Raw genomic sequence first — 12,986 nt, 5'->3', positions numbered from 1 at the left:
ATCCGTTTGTCATACAGACCATTTCCTCCAGACGCCATTTTCTGGGACCGAGACGGGAGCATTGGGGCTTTCTGACCAGCTCCGCAGGAGGGAATTCCAGGTTCCAGACTGGATTTGGGGACACGCAAAGGGGCTTGGAAACCAGGTGATGGGAGCCATAAAAATGCAGGTAGATATCTATGTGTTTACTATGGGGATGGATGGATGGATAATGTTACTCTAGCATATGGTGATTGACAGATGCAGAGGGAAAGAGAGTGATGAAAAATACACACGTTACACTAGAAAACACCTCGGTCTGTTGTGTGCCTTTAAAAGAGATGAGGAATGATTCATACACACACCCTTCTGTCTGGAGGTGAATATCCATCCAGGCATTTGTGGAGGCAGAGAAATGGTCCCCTGGCAGAAACAGAGGGATAAGGCCAGGGAGAAAGCGGGAAAGAAACGGACAGGGGAAGAGAAGCGAGAGATGGCAAAAGAAGAGCGGAAGGGTGCCGGGTCTGTTTCTCCCAGCGAAATGCCCGAGGGGAGAGGGCTGGCGAGAGAGAGCTGGTGGGGCCAGGCTGGGGCACCCTTCCTGGGAGAGAAGGCAGGGGGTGATGGTACTATGCCAGGGAATGGGCCATGGAACCGGGCAGCAGGAGATGACTCAAGGGTTTCTGTGGTGAGATTAACCCTTTCATTACAGGAAAGCTCTTTGCACACCCCCCCAGCTCTGACTCAAAGCAGGGCCTCCAGTCAGAGTGAAAGAGAAATCCCACTTGCAAAGGGTTTTGAATTTCAACTCTTTTATGAAATTATTACAGGGAGCGGGAATAGCAGGGTTTGCTGAGGCCGCTAAGCAGCGGGGCTGAGCAGAATGCAGCCTGGGGGGTTCGGGGGCTGTTGGGAAACTTGGGGCTCAACTATGGGTCAGCCCGAGCACCAGCAAGAGGGGAGAAGGGCGAGGGAGGAGGGGAATTTTACACACTTGCTAGAATAAAAATAGTTTAGGTTCTTTTTCTAAAAATTTCTTGCTAAATGTAGTCCTTGGGAAAGTGAGTTAAAGCCAGGCCGAGCTTGGGGTCCCCCTGCCAATGCCCCTCAGTCCCAACCCACAGCCCCCCTGCTATCCCAGCCCTGGGCTCCCACAGACACAGCTCTGCCAATGCTCTGCTCAATCTCCGGCTCTCTCAGGTAGCGAGAGTGCACAAGAACCGGTGCACCTCCATCCCAACCCACAGCCCCTCTATCCCAGCCCCGGATCTCCCCACAGCAAGGATGGCCTGCCATTCTAAACTGGGACAAACCGTGTGACCAGTGACTGCCATGGACCTCTTGCAATGCTAATACAGTATCACCAGGGTTCCCCAAACGCCCTGTGCTGATGCTGTGAGAAGGCGAATGCATGTACCTCCGTCACCGCTGCCACCATCACATCACGCTCGCTGGCATCCTCCCACTGCGAGGAGAAGCAAAGCACCCATGCTGATGCGTCCTGGTCGAGTCGACACAGAAGATCAAAGGCAGCTGGCGTGCGCATCAGCCTTTTCCTGTGGCCTAGGGTCACACAGGGAACCTGGGGCAGTGTCAGGAATTGAACCTAGCTCAGCTCAGCCCCAGTGTGTCACCCCGTCGGGTTGGAATCACTGTGCAGATGCTGTGAAGAAGACACAGGCAGGCAGACCAGTGACAGGAGGTCCTTTGTGGCTTTAAGCTCTCTGGCTGTATGATTCATGGCCTGCAGGATTCTCATCACCGTTCTTAACTCCCAGCGATCACTCATGCTGAGCTCCGTCAGGGCCAGTGCTGCGTCCTGGGCCCCCAGCGTTCCTCTGACGCTGAACTTAACGCCCTTCTCCCAGAGGGCTGGCTGCCAGCTCTGCAGAGGGCCACGGGAATGGCCACGATTGATTTTATTGCTTCAACAGGAAGAGAGGAAATTCCACAAAGAAGCAATATCCTGGGGTGAGCTTTGAGCCACAGCGAGACTGAGGAAAGGGGGAAACGTGGCTAGGGTTGTATCAGCTAAGAAAGCCTTGTGCACAGGTGGGAAACTGAGGCACCGAGAGGTAGGGATTCATTCCAGGCACACACATGCTTACACACACATGCTCATGTGCACACTCACTGTGCCCACAGGCATCCTCCTATGCAACCACGTGGCTCCCAGCCACCTGCTGCCATTCACACACACACAGCCCTTCATTCACATCCACCCGCACAGCCAGCCTGTGTGTTGTCTCGTATTGTGCAGTCCCTTTCTCAGATCGCTGTAACCTCACCCAAAGGGGAAGTGGTGACGAGCTGTGTGTTGAACTTGGAGGCAGTGCTGCTCGCCGTGAGTGCATTCTGGCTGATACTGTACGAGCGGGGACCACAGGAAGGAAGCTCACAGCAGCAATAGACTAATAATACGCATTGTTATAAAGAGAAAGAGACAAAACCACCCTGCTTTCTATTTTTGACTCCGGTTTCTATTAAAGCAGATCAGGGACTTTCTTAAGCCCATGAAGAAAATAGTTAATTAGAGACAGTCAGGTTGCAGACAGCAAGCCCAGAGTCCAGGGAGCTGGTGTCCTGTCCGGAGCAGGACCGGGATGCAATTCCCAGCTCCGCTGCAGACTCCCTACGTCACTTAGCGCCAGACTTGCAAGGGGCTGCGGAAGTGCCTTAGACACCACCAACCTTCACAAAATCACTGCTCAGCCGCGGCTGGGCCCTGGAGGTGCAGAAATTTCTGCCGGGGGCGGGGGCGGGGTGGGGAGGATAAATGCATTCAAGAGTGCGAGGTGCTGAGGTGCTCCAGTGATGGGGGCCCAGACAGATTTAAAGTCTCTCTCCTTCCCCCCCCTTCCCCATGGCTTTAGTCCTAGAGGATATTACCGAGTGGCTGGAGTGCACCTTCCAAGCTGTGTTTCTGTCATCTTCTCGTGGCTGGGCTCTGCACAGGGTATAAGCCCTGTTACAGCTGCTGCGGCTGAGGATGCTCTCCGTTAGCTCACGGCGTGCAGGGCTGGCACTGACTTCAAGCCTTCCGTGAACATAACACCTCTGCAGACCGGGAACCAGCGTTGCTCGTGCAGGATGGGATGCCGTCTGGGCCTGCTGCAGGCTGGGGGCCATTCCCAGCTCCTCGCTACTCACGCTGTAGAGCAAGAGGGCCAAAGGATTCTTCCTCGCGCCCCAGAGCTCTTGGGTGCATGTCATAGGCATCACGTTACCAGCACGGACTCTCCTCTGGCGGCAGCAGCCTTGCTGCAGGAGAAGCAGAGCTCCAGCCCCCGGGCCTCAGCCAGCTTGGCGTGACCATCGTCTGCAGCTTGGCTGTGCCTCTGTCCCTCCTGGTCCCTGGCGCAGCTCCCAAGACACAGCAGGGCCTGCAGCGTGGCTGTCCCTTGCTGAGGGAACAGGGGCTCTTTCCGCCCTGCCCCCCTCATTGCTTTGCCAAGGCCAGGGAGAGGAGGGCAGTGCCGGTCCTGCATGACTCACCCTGTGCTTTGGGGGTGGGGGAATTAGCCCTGATTGGGGAAGCAGGGTGGGCCGGAGGGTCACGGGGCACCGTCTCTGCAGCACCTGCTTCTGTGCGACTCTCACATCCGTGGCTTGGCAGCAGGATTTGAACCCAAGGCCTTCAGCACCAGGTGCAGATCGCTGCCTGGTAACTAGATTACAGCAGGCCGTTTTCTTCTCTGCAAATCAGCCACTAGAAGGGGTCATGGTACATCTACGCTGCAATACAAGACCTGCGGCATGGTCGCGGCTGACGTGGGGCAGCTGACATGAGCTGCGGGGCTATAAAATTGCAGCGTGAGCCTGGGTCAAGTGACCTGGATTCTGAGACCAGGTGCCGCGAGTTTTGTATTGCCGTGTAGACATGAGCCATAAGCAGCAGATCCTCCAGCACCACATTACGAGCTGCCTCTGATGGCCACGGAGGGGAAGGCTGGCTGAGAAGCTGTCGCTGCTGTGATTCATCTCCTGACTACAGTCGCTCAGAGCTGAGTGAAAATGGAACGTCCCGCAGGCTCCAACTCTGACCTCGGCATTTCCCCCACAGCCAGGCCCCGTTGCACTGAAGGGAGGCAGTTATCAGAAGCCGGGGCTCTGAGTCATCTCGCCTCACGCTGTGGTTTGCAAAGATTCTTTACATCACATTATGTGAAATTTTGTTTCGTGATATTTTGGTCTCCGATGCAGTCAACGGCCCGCCGGGGCTTCCAGCCCAGCGCGGAGTCTCCATTTATCTCGGGCTCTTTGGAACCCTGCCTGCGGCTCCCAGGTCACGCCGGCTCCAGGAGCAAAATCGCAATTGCCGGTATAAACACCGGGGCCGAAACAGACAGACACACGCTGATATGCGCCCACACTCCGTGCACCCACTGATGCGCACGGCAGGAAGTGCGTGGTTAACTGAGGCACAAGTCCGGGATCTCACCCAGAGCAAGGCTGGCCTGGCCTGCGGCAAAAGCCGGGCAGATGGGGCCCTCTGCTGTGCAATGGTATAGCACAGGTCTGGTGAGCTGCAAGGGGCAGCGGGGACTGGCTGGAGCTAGCTTTCTGCCGTGAGCGTTAGCGCTTCATGGGAACGAACCTGGGCACGCTTGCTGGTGAGGCCCCACATAGAAATAGTTTACAAAGGATTAATAAATTAGTCACAGACGTTTTAATAAATGGTGAATCAATTGATTATAGAATCCAAGGGGGCAAATCACCATATACAACCCGCCCCACTCCTGTCTGTCTCATGCTTCTACGGTAACAACTACTAATCATTGAGCAGCCCTTTATAACGAAGTGTACGTGAAACCTTCAACGCAATGCTGACGGCGAGGAATGGTGACCAGTGGATCCTTACGGGCTTTTTAAGAGATACATTGAATGTCTGAGCACGGGCCAGGAACTGGTCAAGCCCCAGCTCTCTCGCAGGGCGATCTTGCGTGAGTCCCTTTCCCACCCTATGCCTCAGTTTCCCCATCTGTAAAAGGGGGGTTAAAGATGCTTTAGTGGTAATTGGTTAATGAATGTTTGTGCAGTGTTGGGAAAATGAACAGTTTTGTGGCTGCTAATTATTACAGTCCCTTGTGTGTGTCCCTTGTCAAACCCAGCGGGGGCGGGTTTGACTTTTCAGCCTCCCCGGCACCATGGGACAGCGCCTGCCTCCTGGTCGAGGATATGAATCGCGCCTGCTGACGTGGGCCTCAGGAATCCTCTTTGCCATGGGACTTTTGTCTTGCTTTGAGGCAGGGAGACACAGCTGGCCGTGGTCACCCCACAGGGGGCAGGAATGAATCCTCTTGGCCCAGAGGAAAACAGCTCTGAACAGGTAACCCTGCCTTGGAGAGCTCAGCTGCTATGTCTGTTTGTCTGTCTCCTGCCCCCTCCTGCTCCCAGCCTCCCATCCCCACGCTAGCACCGAGCTGACATTTAAAGGTTAACCCCAGCGTGTTGTCACTTCCCCACCAGGCATCTGTCTCCGGTACCCATTTCCAGGATGTCACGAGGTACCGTGACTTTCAGGAGTGGCTCTCTGTGCCTCCATTAACCCCCAGCCAAGAGCTGGGCCTCTGCCCGGCTCCCTGGGGGCCACTGGAGGGGGTCTGCTGTCTGCTGGGACCATCAGGACATCTGGATGGGGGGGGTGCAAAGGGGCTGCTGTCCTCGCAGGGTTGCAGCGTGGCACCAATGCCCTGGCTCCTCAGCGCTACATCCTGATGGGTCCCGAGCCCACAGGACATTAGTGGTGCTGGCTGCTCCAGCCTACTCTGAACAAATCTGGCTTGCGGGGCAGTTTAGGGTCTGTCTACACTGCAGTGTGAGCCCAGCCTCAGGATCGGGTTCCAATCCCCCGTCCAGCCACAAATACCTTTGATTTGGATCACTGAGCTGTCGGGGTGGGTCCGAGCCTGAGTCCCACGGTGTCTATCCTTTTGCATTGTGGATGCAGCTCAAGTCCAGGTCTAGTGTCCTGAGAGGCCGCCAGCGCTCTCCCACGACCCCAGTGTTTCTTGGCCTTTCTATCCCAGAACCGGGCAATTGACTCCCAGGGAATGGAAGAAATCTCCTGGTTCAAACACAGCTGCCCAGCATTTAACCCTTCTGACCACTGAATTGGAACCAGACTTAACCGTCTCCTGAACTAGGTAGAAGTCCTTTGCCAAGCACGCTGGTCCCTGATCCTGGGACCATGGTCAGCGTCTGGCCAATCTCTGCTGTGAGGCGAGCAAAACTTAGCAGGAGTCCCGGGAGTGACCACGTGTTCCAAGAAACATCAGCCAAGCCGGCCACTCGGGGGATTCGACAGACCGGTGGCAAATGGAGAGAGCGGCTCAAGTGGCTCATACCCGACTAGCAGAAAGCCAGGGGTGAGAACCGCATCACTGGGAACTCCCAGTCATCCTGGCTCGTCCGCAAAGAATTTGACCAGGTGCAGGAGGACTGAGGCCACAGCAGTTCACGATGGGCTGATCCGCAGGGATGGTGACCTCCTAATCCCCGAATCTAAGCCCTGGAGGGGAGCCAGCCGCCGCCACATCAGGCTTGCAAAGTAACTCTGATCTTCACGCTGGTCCCCAAGGGAGTTTTGCTTCTGGAGCCACTACAGCGGGGCCTGGGTCCATACTTGGAGGAGCTGGTTGAGGTCCCCCAGGGTAACACCCCCCCACAGAACCGGCAGCAGAAACAGACGAGGCAGAAGTAGCAGTGGTGTGCGGTAAGTTTCTGGTGGTGGTTATCAACACGCGGATGGGAGGGATTTCGGGTTTATGACCCAATGAAATGATTATTACAAGCTGCAGGGAGCAGGGCGTGAGCACCGATGGTGCAATGCACACCAGTGCCTTGGCATCTCCCCACACCACCACAATGGATCCTGGGAGGCACAGACAACGGGGAAACAAGCAGTTGTGGTGAAATGTGTACGCACACGTTGTCACAAAGACGTGTTGGGCTACCCCGGGCAAGGGCCTTACATTGCCTCTCCTGCTGGTACGCCGCATGGTACAGCTCGGCCCACTAGTGTACCAAGCGTCCTTTAAACTGTCCCGGGGGAGGGGGGGGGTGTGAGATGCATTAACTGTCTGAAATACCCCAGGCAGCTGTAGAAATGTGCTGGGGTGCTTTGTAGGCTTGGGGCTGGGCGGGGGGAAGGGAAGGGAAGTTAGGTGATGCATTCACCAATAGGAGTCCAGGCAGTCCCTGCGGGGTGTATATAGCCTATATACGCCGTAAAACGAGTCCATACTGTCTGGACGTGTCGGCATGCAGTCCCTAGTCCCATGCAGGCCGTGCCGTGAGCTGGCGCAGCGCCAGGGTGGCTGCACGAATGCAGAGACCTTCAGCAGCTGACAAGGACGCAGCAACCCACAGGAAAGCGAGCGCAGCAGCCTGTTGATTTCCCCAGGAATTTGGATCCGACCCGGGTGCTGAGAGCTGCAGACTTTTCCCATGGGAGGAGCCCCAGATGGGTGCTCTGATTTTGGGGCAGGGGACACTTTCTGGGCCCTCCTCTGTAGGTCACCAGCCCGCTGAGTTCGTAGAGGCACTGCTCAGTCACCGTAAGCCTGAACACCCTTTAGCGCCGCGGGCTGGCTGTCACACCGGAGCTAGGAGCAGACTTTCCTGGCGCCATTCGGGAATCTCCAGCATTGCTGTGCCCTCCAGAGCGCTGAATGCCTACAAGGGCTGTGAAAACGAAGGTGGCAACCCACAGCGGAGCGGGACGTCGCCGTGGCCACTGTTAGCCGCTTGCCGAGCCCTGTAAGCCCGTCAGCTCACCCTGGCTCTGCGGCTCGTGGCTGCAGGGTTTTTCGGAAGTGTCCTTAGAGTCCTGCAGTCATTAAAAACGGACTCCAGCGTGATCAGCTCTGTCACTTGCTATTGCTCAATTCCGGCCAGCATGGGCCTGGTTGGGATGACAGCGTCTTGGCTGGATGAAACACCCCAGCCTCTGGGAGTGGGAGGGATGGGCCGAGGGCTGCCAGACACCCCATCCCCCTGACCCCCATACACTGTGAAACCCTGCAGCTGCAGTATGCCACAGCCCCAGAACTGCTGTTGTGCCGAGAAGCCTGATAGTCACAGGGTCAGGAAGGGGGCAGAGATGCGGCAAAATTATTATAATTTAGCCTTAAATTCACTGGACTGAGACCCGCCCCCCCTTGTACCCCACCCCGTCTGCATTCGCATTCCCCTGGCTCCAGCCCCCGCCCATGCTCAGGGCCCTGTCCTCCGCCGTTACGTCCACATGTGGGGGCAGCGCAACACTCCTGGGCAAAGCGAGTCTGAAATGCACCGATTCCGGGGTTTGGGCGATCCGGCAGGGCCTGGTGAATCCCTCAGGGGCTCCAGGCACTGGGGCTTTCCTGAGTCCCAGATGAGTAATGCTGAGTGGACGCGGCCTCCACCTGGATTCCCGCCTCCCTTCCCTGCTAGCTGTGTCCTTCCCTCTCCTTAGATCTGGAGTCTCGTGCTGCTCATTTATCTTGTACCTCTGGCAGCGCCCTGCCCCGCAGCGCCCCAGTGATGGGGAGCGCTGCGCCCCCGCTGTGGCTACGTGACGTTCCAAAGAGCTGAAATAGCCCGTTAGAGCGAGAGAGTTCAGGGCTTGTGGGTGGCTTGCGGCAGGGGAGCAGGAAGCTGCACCTCCATCTCTCATCCTCCCCCACCTGATGGCTAACGCCAGCGAGCTCTCACTCCATCCCCAAGGTGTGTTCCAGCCACCCAGGGGGCATCCCCTGCTGCCCAGCAGGGCTCAGCCAGAACCACCGTAACGGCGACCTCTATACACACGTACACGTACACACATCTGTAAGGCCACGTGCCTGACCACAGCCCGCAGTGCGGCCGGCTCGCATGGCTTTGTCCTGCTCGCTCATGAGTGCTTCACGAAACCTCAGCTCCTGGAGTCATGTGATTATGTGAGATGCTCAGCTAGTGTTTTAAACCCCCGTAAGTGTCTAGCCCGCCTGGGCATGCAGAAAAGCTTGCCAGTGTGACGCCCAGAGACTCCAGTCCTAGACAGCAATGAAACGGACCCCCACCCCAATTATTATTCATTTTGAAAACCTCAACATTTCAGGGGTGGGGGTGGGGCTTTGAGGGGTTGGGGTTGGTGAGCCTCCATAGGTTGGAGCACGCACACATTGACATGTACAAGCGTGCACACACATGCCTGTGACAGTTGCTTTGTCATCACGGTGGGGACCCCCTTCTAAACGCTGCCATGCGCCTCCTTCCCACCCCAAGAAGAACAAAGAAAGCAGAATTAAACCCGCTCTTTATTCTTTGCAGTGACCTTTATTTTGTTTTATTTGCCTTCCCACGAGGGACTCCTGATCTGTGCTGGAGGGAGGGCGGCCTAGGTGTGCAGGGCGCCCAGAAAAACCTACCCAGAGAGCAGCGTTAGCTTGGGCCTGATTCAATCCAAGGCTCCTGGATTGCAACCAGCTTTGGACGAGGCTCACGCTCCGGTGGGCTCCTGCAGCCTTTTCAGGCCCTGCCATGTTCTGCCGTTGAATGCAGTTTCAGGGAAGAAGCTTGTGTCTCAGCGTGCGGCCCGTGAAATATAAACAGCTCTCTCTTGCCCCCTGCTGGAGTGCGGCGCACCGTGGGGACTGGGCTCTAGCGTACACTGCACAGGGAGAATTCCTCACGGGACCCAGTGGAGTGTGGGTCTGTCCTGCATCACTTCTCCAGGGCGCTGTGGAGTCTCCATCACGGCCAAGCCTTAAATCAAGGCTGGATGTTTTTCTGCTGTAGGAATTACGGTGGCGCAGGTCTCTGGCCTGTGCTATGCAGGAGGACGGACTAGATGATCACAGTGATCCCTTCCGGCCTTGGAATCTGTGAACGTTTGTAATCGGACCCTAACGCCCCTGCACGGTGCTTGGGGGCCGGGGGCCACAGTGATGCAGGAGGCATCATCTTTTGGATGAACCCAGACAGCCAAGCTCCTGAGTGCACGTGTTCCGGAAAGGCACCAGTGTGCTGTGCACTTGAGAAGGGTCGTTATTCCTGATGCCCTAGACAATTCCTATTCCCTAAATTCCACTCTTGGGACATGGGAGTCTTCCTCACTCCCTGTTTTAGACAGCACTGATCCCAGAGGGGCCTGCCTCAGCCCTGACATACAGTGTAATCGCTACCGTGCACCTCGCTTACAGAATCACGTGGATTGATTGGGACGCTGCAGGTATCAACTCCAGCACACACACAGGCAGGACTGAACTTGCTGCTAACTCCCCATCTCCCCCAGGTCAGATCAACATCATAACACACAACAACCTAACACTAAGATAAAGATATAGCACCCATCTACTGGTGAAGGTGCTGTCTACACTAATCATTACAATCTCCCCTGCCCCCGGTTAAATATGCATTTAAACAGTAACTCCTAGGACTGCTGGCCGTCCATGCAGGTTTCCGGGTTGGTCTGCCCCCTTGAGTCCCGTATTCGGTCAGGGACACGTCACATTTGGTTGGATCTAGATGATCAGTGAGTGCAGGGCTCATGGCCTCTAGGTTAGGTCCATCTGGTGTGAACACATGGTCTGTTGAAGACAGCAGTGTTTTGAGGTCCTGAAGACACCTTGGCAATTCCTTCTCCACACCTGGTCACCCATTACGAGCCCCCGGAACCTGCTGGTGCATCACCAAATCCTCTTCTGCATCCCTGGGAGACAGCTGTCACATCCTCAGTGATTTCCCTCCCCTTTCTTTCAATGCACCTGTACACCAGTTCTTCATGCACTACAAAGCGAGGAGATTTTGCTTTTTGGATGAGTAGTTGAGTATCTTAATTCCTGTGTAAGGTCCCCTCCAAAAAGGAGTAAATTTGGGATTTTTCCCCAGCTGCTTTTTCAAGTTGCATAGCCACAACTGCCCTCCTTCCTGGATAGGCATTTCGCACCTGGCGTGTTTGCTTTCTAGCTCATCTGTTCTTCCACTTTCTAGGACGCTGTCTTCAGGTCCACCATGTCTCCCACCTAGCTAGGTGGAGGGTAAAGTTCTTGCTGCCTGAACATCAAGTCGTAGGGAAGCATTAGTTGCTGGAGTCAAAAAACAATCCTAAAGAGAAGGCTGGATTGTGGAGTGTTGGCTGGGTTATGTGCGAAGACGACAAACGGTGACTCTGTAGCCCAGTCTCATTGATCTTCACTGACTAAGACTCTAAGCGCCGAGTCAGTGGTGCACTTTACTCCCTCCACTTCCCTGTCACTTATAGGGTGGGCAACACCGGCCCTCACCGTGGTTCTCTGGAGCTGTCGATGTCCTTAACTGCTTTCTCTTTCAAAAGTTTTTCCAAGACCTTGCATACTCCTGAGGTCAAACTAACAGGCCTGTAGTTACCTAGATCACTTTTTTCCTTCTTAAAAATAGGAACTATGTTAGCAATTCTCCAGTCATATGGTACAGCCCCTGCGTTTACAGATTTATTAAAAATCCTTGCTAATGGGCTTGCAATTTCATGTGCTAGTTCCTTTAATATCCTTGGATGGAGATTATCCACGCCCCCCCCCAGATTTAGTCCCATTAAATTGTTCAAGTTTGGCTTCTACCTCGGATGTGGTAATTTCTACCTCCATATCCTCATTCCCATTAGCCATCCTACCACTATCCCCAAGATCTTCATTAGCCACTTGCGCTTGGTGAATCCACGCTGACTCTTCCTGATCACCTTCCTCTCCTCCAAGTGTTTCAAAATGGATTCATGAGGACCTGCTGCATGATTTTTCCAGGGACTGAGATGAGGCTGACTGGGCTGTACCTCCCCGGATCCTCCTCCTTCCCTGTTTTAAAGATGGACGTTATGAGTCATTTTTCCAATCGTCTGGGACCTCCCCGATCGCAGCGTCAGTTTGGTTTACAAAATGGCATCCTCCGTGCGGTGTGACCACGTGTATGCGGCGTATGCCAGCTCGCTCTGGCCGGCTGGGTTGTGTTTCCAAAGGAGCCACTGCAGGGCGCTGCGTACGCTGAATTCCTTGCTTAGTAAATAGGGACAATAGGCCCGTGGGCCTCGCCAGTAGCCAGGCATTCCGGTTCTGCAGCTGAACACTTGCTCTTCCTCCATTTAACTTGTCGCCGCCAAAAGCCACCAGCCGACACCTCCTGAGCACATCAGTTTGTTCACTGCAAATCTGACAGCAGCCTTCGAGGCATGTCAGGTTAGCAGGAACGGCCGGGGTGGGCCTGGGCTGTAAGTGGCGCGGGGGGGGAGAAATCCTTTCCTCAAGGAGGCCAATGCTTTTTGGTGTTCCTTTATGCCGACAAAGTCTCTGTTAGCTGATACAATGGCGTTGTCTGCTCTGCGAAATGTTGTACATCTCCCCTGTATCATCTGCTGAGGCCTACAAAGCAGTGTGCTGCCTCCGGGTTCGTAGGAACCCTCCATCCTTGGAGGTGGTGATCCTACAATTTAACAGTAGGCTTTCTCCAGCCCCGGATGCTGATCAAAGGGCGTCTCGTTGGTGGGGCAGGACGTCCCAGGTGAGAAGGGTGGGGGGAGGCTGTTGGTTAGCAATGCTGCACTCACAGGGCCCTTCTCTGCCAAAGACATGGATCGCAGGGACCAGCTTGTGCCAGCAAAGCTGCAGCCTTGCTGAGAGCGGATTGTGAGTCAGCCAGACAGTCAGATCCAGGGTGCCAGGGGCCTGTCCATTGAAGGAGTCTCTCTATATGCGAGGTGGAGGAAGGAGTGTCAATATAAAGTTCCCCTTACTTCTCATTGCCGCCACTAGGAGGCAGCATCAGGTAGGGAATAAACAGAATCTGGGGAAAAGCGGAGGGCTGCAGGCTGGGGAGCCCAGCGTGTTTAGCTCCCGTGACAATAAACTCTGAGAGCTGAGCTCACAGGCGCACTTCGGTTCGGGTTAGACACCAGCCAACCACTGCCAGTTCTGTCTGGGAGAGTCCTTGTCTGGCCTAAGTCACAATAGTTACCAAGGAGTCGTGCTGAAGGTGACAGAAACGCTGAGAGAGAGAGAACATGAGAACAGTCAGAC

This window comes from Emydura macquarii, unplaced genomic scaffold, assembly GCF_026122565.2.
Source record: "Emydura macquarii macquarii isolate MOO-44397 ecotype Brisbane River unplaced genomic scaffold, CSIRO-AGI_Emac_v2 contig_573, whole genome shotgun sequence".
Classification (NCBI taxonomy): domain Eukaryota; kingdom Metazoa; phylum Chordata; order Testudines; family Chelidae; genus Emydura; species Emydura macquarii.
Note: the sequence above shows the minus strand (reverse complement) of the source record.